General features: G+C 43.5%; 2 non-coding genes across 2 annotated transcripts; one reads left to right on the top strand and one right to left on the bottom strand.

Annotated features, from left to right (window-relative positions):
• Positions 1 to 6332: 6332 nt before the first annotated feature.
• trnaa-ugc (transfer RNA alanine (anticodon UGC)) lies at positions 6333 to 6404 on the bottom strand. The gene has a single exon. It is a non-coding gene; the product is annotated as a tRNA-Ala (tRNA).
• A 1623-nt stretch (positions 6405 to 8027) lies between these two features.
• trnae-cuc (transfer RNA glutamic acid (anticodon CUC)) lies at positions 8028 to 8099 on the top strand. The gene has a single exon. It is a non-coding gene; the product is annotated as a tRNA-Glu (tRNA).
• Positions 8100 to 11639: the final 3540 nt, after the last annotated feature.

Here is an 11639-nt window from a genome sequence, read left to right as displayed (position 1 = left end):
ACTTGAATATGAGTTGATATGACTTCTTTTATTTTAGTGAGTCCAAATCATTTTTATTCAGATATTTAGTCAGCTTATTTCAATTTCACCCAGATAATTAATAAATATAAGTCAATTCCACCTAGATTATCAGTAAATATGAATCAGTTCCCCTGATATTTAGTTAATCTTAAATACTTCAGATACTTAGTAAATATTAATCAGCTCATCTTGTGAGATTGACTAGGATTTACTCAATAATCTTTGGTGATATAAATCATCATGTGGCATGTGATTACTAAATCCAACACATTTTAACTGTTGTTTTTATGAGCATGTACTTATTTTTTTGTTTAAGTTTAGTTCATGTTTTCAATACTTTTTAATTAAAATTGTAGTACTTCAAATCTATTCAATTATTTCACGTGTCACTTTGTTGCCACAATTTTTTGAAGTAACCAGTGGTTATCGGGTAACCAGTGGTTATCAGGTAACCAGTGGTTATCAGGTAACCAGTGCTCATCCCCTGTTCCCTCACATCAAACCACACCTACTTCATAAAACAAGCCTGACCACTGAACTCCTTTCATGTCAACTGCATTTAACAACACAGAGGTGTTTTGTTCGATGCCTACTGGAGGTGAATCTCATCCATGATTGTCCAGACATTTTTTAGGTCTGACAGTTTCAGCATCTGAGGAGGAAGACGACAGCCTGTCTGAAACAGAGGTTTTCAAAGTGAAGTCCTCAGATCAATGAGCTCACTGATCCTGGATCAGATTTGTGTTGAAAGGATAAAAGCAACTGGACTTGCTTGAATGTTTTGAAGAGGCTTCATCATCCATGTACTTCTTATCTTGTAGTAACTGCAGTACTTCAAAAAATTAGGGTTATGAATTGACTTCATTGCAGCTTTGACCTGAGCAGGTGTTCACTCAGGACCGGCTGGTCCAGAGAGGTCCAGGCACCTGGAGCCACTGGATCAGTTTGATCTTTGAGCAGAGCAAAGTAGTTTGACACAGGAAGAAGGCCGTCTGGAGAGAAGAGAGGAGGAGAAATCCGTCTCCCTTCTCCTCAACGGACGAACACAGGAGAGGACGGACATCAGATGGACAGAGAGCAACACTGCTGGACTCTCAGAGCTGGGAGGGGCGTCCAGCTGCAGCAAGGAGACAAACAGGGACGCTGCTTGAGGACATCATCCAGGAGGCTCTCCATGGTGTGGAGCTGGGGTCTCAGACTGGAAGCTCTGGCTGCTGAGTTGTCCAACCAGCCGTCACATCACCTCCTGAGCTCTCAGCCTCCTCTTGACCAGGTTCTGGATGCTGACTCAGCAGGAGACAGGAAAGTAATCAATGTTGAAGGAATTCCAAAGCGTCCATCAACCTGCAGGACAAACTCCTTCACTGTGTGGGAGGTTCAGAGTCCCTGGTTTGATTGCAGCTTTGACCTGAGCAGGTGTTCATCCACATCTCAGTAACAGGGGACACTTTATCACACCAGTGGACAAACATCAGCATTCATCACCCAGCAGCTCCTCTGATCAACAGAACAAGTTGAAGTATTCTGAGAAGGAGGGCATGGATCCCTCTACCTCTCACATGCTAAGCTAGCACTCTACCATTGGAGCTAAGTCCCTGCTAAGGAGCAGCAGATGGTGGAGGTTGACCTTCATGCAGGGTTGGATGACCTTCACCAGTTGGAGCTCCTCTGGTTGACCAACATGTGGAATCTCTTTCAATACTCCAGTGGTGCTTAAGTGGTGACAATATGGGTTAGTGACTGGGAGTGTGTGTGTGTGTGTGTGTGTGTGTGTTTGTTTATATGCAAATCTTTCCATGGAACAACGGTTTTTATTTGAAGCAAGAGCCTCCAGATCAAAGTCAGAATTGATGATGATGTCATCAGGGCTTTGATAGTGTATTTATTTGTACCTAGAATTCTCTCTTTGATCTCAGGAGGACATGAAAGAAACTCAACTTTAAAAAGTATATGAGAGCATTCAGCTTGGTTAGAAAACATTTTGACTGTTGAACAGTAGAGTTTGTTAGAAACAGTTTACAACACTCAGAATTAAATTGAAGATACAAAAACCTTCCACACTTAAATCCTGTCTCTAACTTCAAACTGGGGATGAACATTTTTATAATCAATCTGTCTCTATGTGTTGGCCCTGCCATGGACTGGTGACCTGTCCAGGATAAACCCCGCCCCTCACCTGAGGGATAGGCTCCACCCCCACGAACCATTGCACATCATCAATGACCAAAGCTACTAAGGAGGATGACAGAGTTTGAGAGTCAGTGACTTAATAGAGTCTAACAAAGGGTTGAACCTGAATGAGACAGTCACCCTTCAACATGGGGCCATGGCAGAGTGAACCAAGAACACTACAATGGGGGTGAGAGTGGAGCCATGATGGATTCACAGTTCATCACCTCCACCATCATGTGGACCACCTGATCACCTCTTCCTCAACCTCTAACTAACTCATTCCCTGACCGGGAATCGAACCCGGGCCGCAGCGGTGAAAGCACCAAATCCTAGCCACTAGACCATCACGGACCACACTGAGCTCTTCAACAACAGAGACTATAGACAATGACTCAAGAACACAGGACTCTGTGGTCTCAGCTTGAGATGCAGAGGGTCCACCAAGACCACCAGACACCTCAGCCCCCTAAAGACAGTCCACCCCCAGGATCCTGCCCCCCTCTGCTCCAACTCAGCCCTCCATTCATAACGTGACTTTCGCTACGTCCGAACTGCCAAGTACCAACCTACGTCCTCCTGCTACGACCTGAACATGGCGGCACCACTCAGACACCCGAGAAGATTGGTGGGGAAGCACGACCTCTGCTGGCAGAGCACAGACACCGCAATTAGGTAGACAGCACCAATGAAAGCCCCACCTGCTGGCCTGACTGTGGTACTGCACTCCACTCTGAACAAACCCTTCACTCATTCTCTATTATTAAGCACATTAACGCACCTGTACAGGTGTGTTCACATTATATACATATTATATATTTATGCTTGGCCGTTTTTGATGAACTTGGGCGGGACTCTGGTGCAGGGATGAGGTCATGGAGCTGATCTGGGAGCAGTCCTGATGTTAAATGCTGTGATGAAGGACAGAGTGGTGGCAAAATGGGTCAATTTTAAATTGTCAACAGTTTAACGTTGTTGGCAGGACTCCAACCTGAGCAGGGAGACCCCAATGGATTTCTAGTCCATCGCCTTCACCACTCGGCCACAACGACCACATTCACACACTTTTGTAGGAGACTGAAATTAGACAATGAAAGTTCATGTCAGCACAGTCAAATATTTTTTGTCCTCTCTCAAAGACAAACTATTTGTGTGTGTGTGTGTGTGTGTGTGTGTGTGTGTGTCAGTGTTGTGACTGAGCAGTGAAGAAGACGACCTTCTGACTCCATTTTCTTTGTTGCTCTTCTATCAGTTCCTCAGTTTCTCTCATCAAGTGAAGCAGCTTTGACAGGTTTACTTCTCTGTGTGTTCACAACTTTGGTCTTTAAACTCCTGACAAACTCACCACGTCACACATTTGGTGAATTAAAGCAACAAATAATGACATCATGATGATTCAGGTTGGGGGGCACGGCCTGGAGGCAGAGTGGCCGTCTAGCAGAGTTGCTGGTTCAGTTCTCACTTCAGCTGGTGACCATGTTGAAGTGTCCTTGAGCAAGACACTGAGCCCCTCATTGCTCCTGATGACCAGCATCCAAGACCAACAAGCTTCTGATTGGCTCTGATTCTCTGAGGCAAAGTCCAACACAGGAAACAGAAAATCTTGAGGTTGTCTCACTTTTTTTAAAGAAACTCAGCACAGGACAGTGATAGGAGGCTTGTTTCCTTGATGTGGGCTTCACCTCCACTGTTGTCCACATTTAAATGCTGGCTGATGCTGGTCCCCTGTTGAAACCTGGACCAGACCAGGGACCTTCAGACCTTCAGTCTAACGCTGTTCCAGCATTGGATGAAAGAGACTGGTGCTCTCATCTTCTTCAACACTGACTTGTTCTACCAGGACAAGAGAATCTGAGCTTGGATGTCATTTAGCAGTCAAAGGCTTGTTAAACTGGTCAACATCAGCTGGTGTTCACTCTGATGATGTAGCGATGGTCTGGATTCTTCCTTCTGGAGCACCAAGCTGCTGGGAAGAAGCCTGATGATGTCAGAGTTGTGTTCAGTGGCTCCTGCTGGGTCCATTTCTGACAAATGGGCTCCAAAGAGTTCGCTGTTTCAAAGGCTCAGAGAAAGCAGCACATCATGGTGGTCAGGAGACGAGGTGGCCGAGTGGTTAAGGCGATGGACTGCTGATCCATTGAGCTCTGCAGGCGTGGGTTCCAATCCCATCCTCGTCGTAGGAGACTTCGGTTTCTGCTCCTAGATTATGGAACGACTCTGAACTGTGAGGCTTTTCAAGAGGAGATCCTGCAGTTCCAGGACCCCACAGCACCCCCTACTGAATTGGATGATAAAATGCAGTTCTGGGACTTCAGTTTTTTGGTGACAGCGCCACCTATCGAATTAGATGATAGCACATTACTCCTTTCGAACTGCAGTATTAAAGGTTTATTCCACCAAAATACTACTTCCTGTCCTTTAATTTCTAACTACTGTATAAAAGGTTTATTCCAATTCCTCCAAAATACTTTCTAATTTATAGTTTTAAAGGTTCATTCCACCAAAATACTTTCTAATTTATAGTTTTAAAGGTTCGTTCCACCAAAATACTTTCTAATTTATAGTTTTAAAGGTTCATTCCACCAAAATACTTTCTAATTTATAGTTTTAAAGGTTCGTTCCACCAAAATACTTTCTGATTTATAGTTTTAAAGGTTCGTTCCACCAAAATACTTTCTAATTTATAGTTTTAAAGGTTCATTCCACCAAAATACTTTCTAATTTATAGTTTTAAAGGTTCATTCCACCAAAATACTTTCTAATTTATAGTTTTAAAGGTTCATTCCACCAAAATACTGCTTTCTGTCCAACTTCTCAGTTTTAAAGGTTCCTTCAGTTGAGGGCTCCTGGTTCTGTGTGAGGGGTTGAGGGTCGATATGGGATGATGAGGAAGATTTCATGTCACGATGGTCCTGCTAAAGTAACTGAGAGTCATGACATCAAACAATGTCATCAAAATATGCTTGAACTCTTAAAATGGCAATAAAATCTACTGGAATCATTTTACCACAAACACTTTTATTGTGTTTTTGTGAGCATCATTTTTCAAACATTATAACATAAACTTTAAAAAGGGTCCATTCACTAACACTCTTACTTGAAGGTAGTCACTGATATCAGTAAACAGCTGATAAAGATTTGTGTTCATGTTTTAGTTCTCTACTCTGACCTGTGCTGAGACACTGGACCAGAGAGGAAGACCTGCTCAGCCTCCTGCATGGACCAATTCTGCAGCTCAGTGATGACGACGAGGGATTCAGCATTGAGTTCATTTTAAACTTTTTGGAGGAAACAACTGTAAATTAACCAGCAGTTACTGGTGATGCTTCACAGTTTCCAAGCTCAAACGGCCTCCTGCTTGTTGGACTCACAATTTCCAAAAAATGTAGACATCAAAAGTCAAATCATGTTTTTGTTTGGTTTTGTGTTGTTTTGTTTTTTACTGGAGGAAAACTTCAAATTGTGATGATGTGTCTGACTTAGAAACTGAACCCCCAAAAATCAAAAAGTCTCCTTCTTCTGTGCCGTGATCTCTGAGCTGATCATGATTGATCTCATCAATAATCCTTGGCAGCCGACCAGTCACACACAGCCCCCCCCCCCCCCACACACACACACACACTGAGACATGCAGCAGCTCACAGTAACTGCCTCAGTCACACAGCAGATAGACTCCTTTCTATAACAAGATAAGCAGTAGAAATGGATGGAAGTGATGATGAACTGATGAACAGGTGATTTGTCCAAAAGTCAACATCAGATTCATTTCCAATCTGTGGAAGCAGTTTCATCTTGAGGTTCCAGGTAAGAACAGCCAGCTGTGGGCTGACACACATCTCTTCAGGAGCACTTCTCTGCTCCAAACTTGCCAGGTTGAATTGTGTCTGTATTCTGAGGGCAGCAGGAGGACGGAGGAGTGAGGACACACACTTTTGGAACTGAGAGCAGCTGTGTGTGGGATTTCCCCAGCAAAGATAAAACCAGCTCCTTCACGCTGGCTATGAAGGCTCACAGTCACACTGACCCTGCTATAAATACTTTGATATGCAACAGACTGGTTTCTCTTCTGGTAGTTTGTTATCGACTGTTGTCACATTTATGGATCAATTTAGCTGATAAGATGAAGGCTCCAAAGGACCAGCTGGAGATGCCAGGGATTGAACCCGGGGCCTCATACATGCAAAGCATGCGCTCTACCACTGAGCTACACCCCCTCTGTCAGAGTCACTGTTTAACTGATGCAGCAACACAAACACAGACACAACATTTTTATTCTTCATTTTAGGGAAAAAAGGAAGTCAGCCTGTGATCTCAAAGGCTCTGTGATCTCAGGAGTTTCACTGTGACTTCAGCCCTCACAACCTTAGACCACAGAGGCAAGTCAGGCTCCAGGAAGCTGAGGCTGCTCCGTTCTCAGTCCAGTCCAGAGTGAAGGTTTCCCTCTCTGAAGCTTTCCAATCCAGCCCAGATCCTCTCTGACTGGCAGGAGTCTTTGACCAGGAAATGAGAATTATATTGAACGTCTGCTCATCCTCAGAATGAAGTAAAAGTATTTGTGTTTCTAACATAATCTCCAGATGCTAAGATCAATTATTAACATTGATTGACAGCTCTAAACTGAGCCACCATCACTATACAGTTGCAACTGAAATATTTAGAAATATTTCAAGGAAGCAGCAGGCCCTCATCTGCCCCGGTCCACTCGACTGTGTCCCCTGAGACAGATGACAGCTCACTTCCGGCAGAGGCAGTTAGGTTGAGGACCGTTGCTGATGTCATCAACTGATGTCTCCATCACAAAAGGTGACAGACAGGATGGTCATGGACATAAAACAGAGGCCTAAGAATGAGAAAGAATGGTTGTCCTGACTGAAGTTTAGCTTGAGCTTTTTAATTTGTTACTAAAGGAAGTATTAGTACAAGTAAAGGCAGGCGAACTTTCCACAAATATTCAGAATTAATTCTGACAACCAAAACATGAACCAAGACGACAAAATAGTGAACATGAAAAAGGAACCAGTCCCACCTTCTTGTGTGTTCCTGCTGAAGTAAATGTTTATGAAGATTTGTTGTGTTCTTTTTCCAAAGGTCCAGCCAGCATTGCAGGTCTCAGGAGAAGGAGCCACTTCAGCAGGATCTGTGGGACAAATCCCCCCACGGTGAGACCTGTCCAGCTCCCTGCAGCTCTGCAAGTGTTACCAACTCTTCATTCCAGCTGTTTGGTTGAATCCCATTTTTTCACCTTTGAACCTTTTGAACACTGATGAGGAGGTGAGGCTGGAGGCAAAACCACAACCTCACGTCAGCTCACAGGATGAACCAAAATGCCAGACACTTCCTGTCACTGCTCCAGCACCACCTGTCTCCCTTCCATGTCTTGACCATCTGTGCAGCTTCCTGCTGTCCCTGGACCCTCACAGGTGATCGCTCCACCTGGAGCCTCACAGATGGGTTCTAACCTCCCAATACCTGCAGCCCAGCCTCGACCCACTCAGACACAGTCACCCGTTCAAGCTGGGCCTGGTACCACACTCCTGTACAGACAGAGAGAAAGAAGACACACGGGATCCTTTGAAGAAAATGTAATAAAGACAGGAAGCCCCATCACATTGTCAGTGTTTCAGTGACTGGCATTGAGAAGAGACAGAGACAAAGTCAGTTATGAATGGAGGGCTGAGTTGGAGCAGAGGGGGGCAGGATCCTGGGGGTGGACTGTCTTTAGGGGGCTGAGGTGTCTGGTGGTCTTGGTGGACCCTCTGCATCTCAAGCTGAGACAACAGAGTCCTGTGTTCTTGAGTCATTGTCTATAGTCTCTGTTGTTGGAGAGCTCAGTGTGGTCCCTGATGGTCTAGTGGCTAGGATTCGGCGCTCTCACCGCCGCGGCCTGGGTTCGATTCCCAGTCAGGGAATGAGTTATTTAGAGGTTGAGGGAGAGGTGATCAGGTGGTCCACGTGGAGGTGATGAACTGTGAATCCATCATGGCTCCACTCTCACCCCCATTGTAGTGTTCTTGGTTCACTCTGCCATGGCCCCATGTTGAAGGGTGACTGTCTCATTCAGGTTCAACCCTTTGTTAGACTCTATTAAGTCACTGACTCCCAAACTCTGTAATCCTCCTCAGTAGCTTTGGTTCCTTGCAGCACAGAAAGTCTGTTCACTGATGTAGGAACTGAAAATCTTAGAGCTCCGGTCCTTCGTTCCTTCCTACACTGAGCAGAACAAACACAGAACAGAGAGCAGTTCCTCCTACAGTTCTCAGAAAGACTGAGGGCACCAAAGAAAGGAGGGAAATGCAATCAATGTTGAATTATTTTACATTTCTTATATTTGATCAAAGATAGAACTTAATAAGTGTCCATCAACCTGCAGGACAAACTCCTTCACTGTGTGGGAGGTTCAGAGTCCCTGGTTTGATTGCAGCTTTGACCTGAGCAGGTGTTCATCCTCATCTCAGTAACAGGGGACACTTTATCACAGCAGTGGACAAACATCAGCATTCATCACCCAGCAGCTTCTCTGATCAACAGAACAAGCTGAAGTATTCTGAGAAGGAGGGCATCGATCCCTCTACCTCTCACATGCTAAGCTAGCACTCTACCATTGGAGCTAAGTCCCTGCTAATGAGCAGCAGATGGTGGAGGTTGACCTTCTTGCAGGGTTGGATGACCTTCACCAGTTGGAGCTTCTCTGGTTGACCAACATGCGGAATCTCTTTCAATACTCCAGTGGTGTTTAAGTGATGACAGTATGGGTTAGTGACTGGGAGTGTGTGTGTGTATGTGTGCGCGTGTGTGTTTGTGTGTGTGTATGTGTGTGTGTTTGTTTTTGTGTTTGTATGCAGATTTTTGCCTGGAACAACGGATTTTATTTGAAGCAAGAGACTCCAGATCAAAGTCAGAATTGATGATGATGTCATCAGGGGGCTTTGATAGTGTATTTATTTGTACCTAGAATTCTCTCTTTGATCTCAGGAGGACATGAAAGAAACCCAACTGAGGAAAGTAGAGGAGAACATTCAGCTTCATGAGAAACACTTGAACTGTGTTGAATTATATATATATAATTTTATATATATATATGTAAGTGTGTAGTTTTATATATATATATATATACATATATATACATATATATACATATATATACATTATATATATACATATATATACATATATATACATATATATACATATGTATATGTATATATATATATATATACATATATATATATATATATATATATATATATATATATATATATATATATATATATATATATATATATATATATATATATATATATATATATATATATATATATATATATATATATATAGGGCTGCACGGTGGTGCAGTGGTCAGCACTGTGGCCTCACAGCAAGAAGATGCCGGGTTTGAGTCCCGGCTCCAGCACGGGATCTTTCTGTGTGAGTCTCCATGTTCTCCCTGTTCCTGTGTGTGGGTTCTCTCTGGTACTCCGGCTTCCTCCCACTGTCCAAAAACATGCAATTGGGGACGAGGGTGATTGGATTCTCTAAATTGACCGTAGGTATGAATGTGAGTGTGAATGGTTGTTCGTCTCTCTATGTTGGCCCTGCGATGGACTGGTGACCTGTCCAGGGTGTACCCCGCCTCTCGCCCGTTGATGCTGGGATAGGCTCCAGTCCCCCCGCGACCCTTAATGTGTAGGAATAAGTGGAAGATGACGATGGATGGATGGGTATATATATAAAAATCCTTCTGTGAATATCTTTTCTGTCTGTAAATCCTTATTTCTGTCCTCCACTCTTTATTATGCTATCAAGTTCAATTTTCGTACCACCAACATGGAAATGTGAGTGGTTTGACAATCAAGATCCTTGAATCCTTGAATCCAAACGTCTACAGAAACATAAAAACTGCAGCATCAAAAACGATAAGGAGAGTGATTTTCATTTCAATGTTTTATTCAAACGTCCCACAAAAGAAAGGAGTTTACTGTTCAGTCCACAAACAAACTCCAACTCTGCTTTCAAGAACTCATCCCCCTGTTGAAGCTCTGGTCTCCATGGCAACAAAGCGCACGCCTTCATAAAAGCTGTCAACCACTCAGGAGCCAGCCTGCATTTGTGTGTGGAAAGAGATAGAAACCCCAAAAGATGGTGCACATTAGTCTCTCTCCTCAGCTTCAGTGTTCAGACACAGCACTGTGTGTGTGTGTGTGTGTGTGTGTGTGAGCAACAACTTAACACAGGAGAGGAAACCCTAACACTGATCATTGAATGTACAGCCACACTTCAACTCAATGAATGCTCTGCACAGAAGAATCCAGCTTCATTCCTGGATCAACAAGTCTTCTTCCAGCGAGTCAAACTCAATAAAAAAGCAAACAAATCCAAGCAAAGGACAAGGAACTCCAGCATTTTCCCTCCCTGATGACATCCACTCAGTTTTTAAAGGTGAATGTGGTGCAGACGGTGCAGTTTGGCTGCAGGTCTTGGACAAGGCTCTGAGATGCTGGCTGCTCCACAAGAGAGAAGGGCTGGAGACCAGGAACTAGAAAGCTGAGGACTGCACTGTCCACACTCCTCTGAGACCTGCTTCCTTTCTTCAAGCGTCATCAAGACGTCCCAGCCTCAGATTTTCTGATTGGAGAAAATGATGACCACAAGTACAACGAAAAAAAGACAAGACAAAACAAACGCAAAATCCATCCAAATCCATTGATTGATTGATTGATTGATGCTGCAGTTCTAATGTGGAGTTTCAAACTCAGAGAACCACTGCCGTAAAACACAGAAGAGGAAGAAGAAGGATTTTTATCCATAACTGAGATAAAAATTGAAAAGTTCAAAATAACATGAAAAATGGCAAATAATGTGTTGTTGTTTGTTGCCTTCAATCATTGCAGGAACAACATGAGATGGAAAAACAAGTCTTTAATCTATTTAAAGTAGAAAGATGTCTGTAGACAACATCCACTCCAAATAGTCAAACATGCTGTGAGGTATTTTTATCTCACAAGTGGAAAAATGTAGAATCTTCATGTCATTACATGTCGTTCTCCATTGGGTCACTAGGGGGCAGCACCTACCTGCATCACCAATATGAGCCTTCCGTCTGTCAGGGGGTAGAATTCAGTCACCACCAATGACATCAGAGTCAGAGTTTAGACATCAAAGACAGACATTAAAGCCTCTCTGATAAAACAAAAATATCCTGCAATATTTTTTTCCAAAGTGAGACCCTCTTTATTCTCTAGTTTAATCTGCTGCAGTAATAATGAGCATCTTTGTCAGTCTACTGATGAATGTCAGATATCTTTGATGACCAAACCTGGACGTTTGTCTCAGTTTGACTGGAAGTCTCATTCATTCATTTCTCCTCCATGATTTCCTGCAATGATTTCCTGGTTCTGCTCCATTCAGGTTCAGAGAGCTGAGATTAAAATCACTCAGGAATAAAAGAGGAG

The sequence above is a fragment of the Aulostomus chinensis genome, chromosome 1, assembly GCF_037954235.1.
Source record: "Aulostomus chinensis isolate RoL2024-O1b breed Wild chromosome 1, RoL_Achi_v1.0, whole genome shotgun sequence".
Lineage (NCBI taxonomy): Eukaryota > Metazoa > Chordata > Actinopteri > Syngnathiformes > Aulostomidae > Aulostomus > Aulostomus chinensis.
This window is presented reverse-complemented; position numbering and strand designations above follow the sequence as displayed.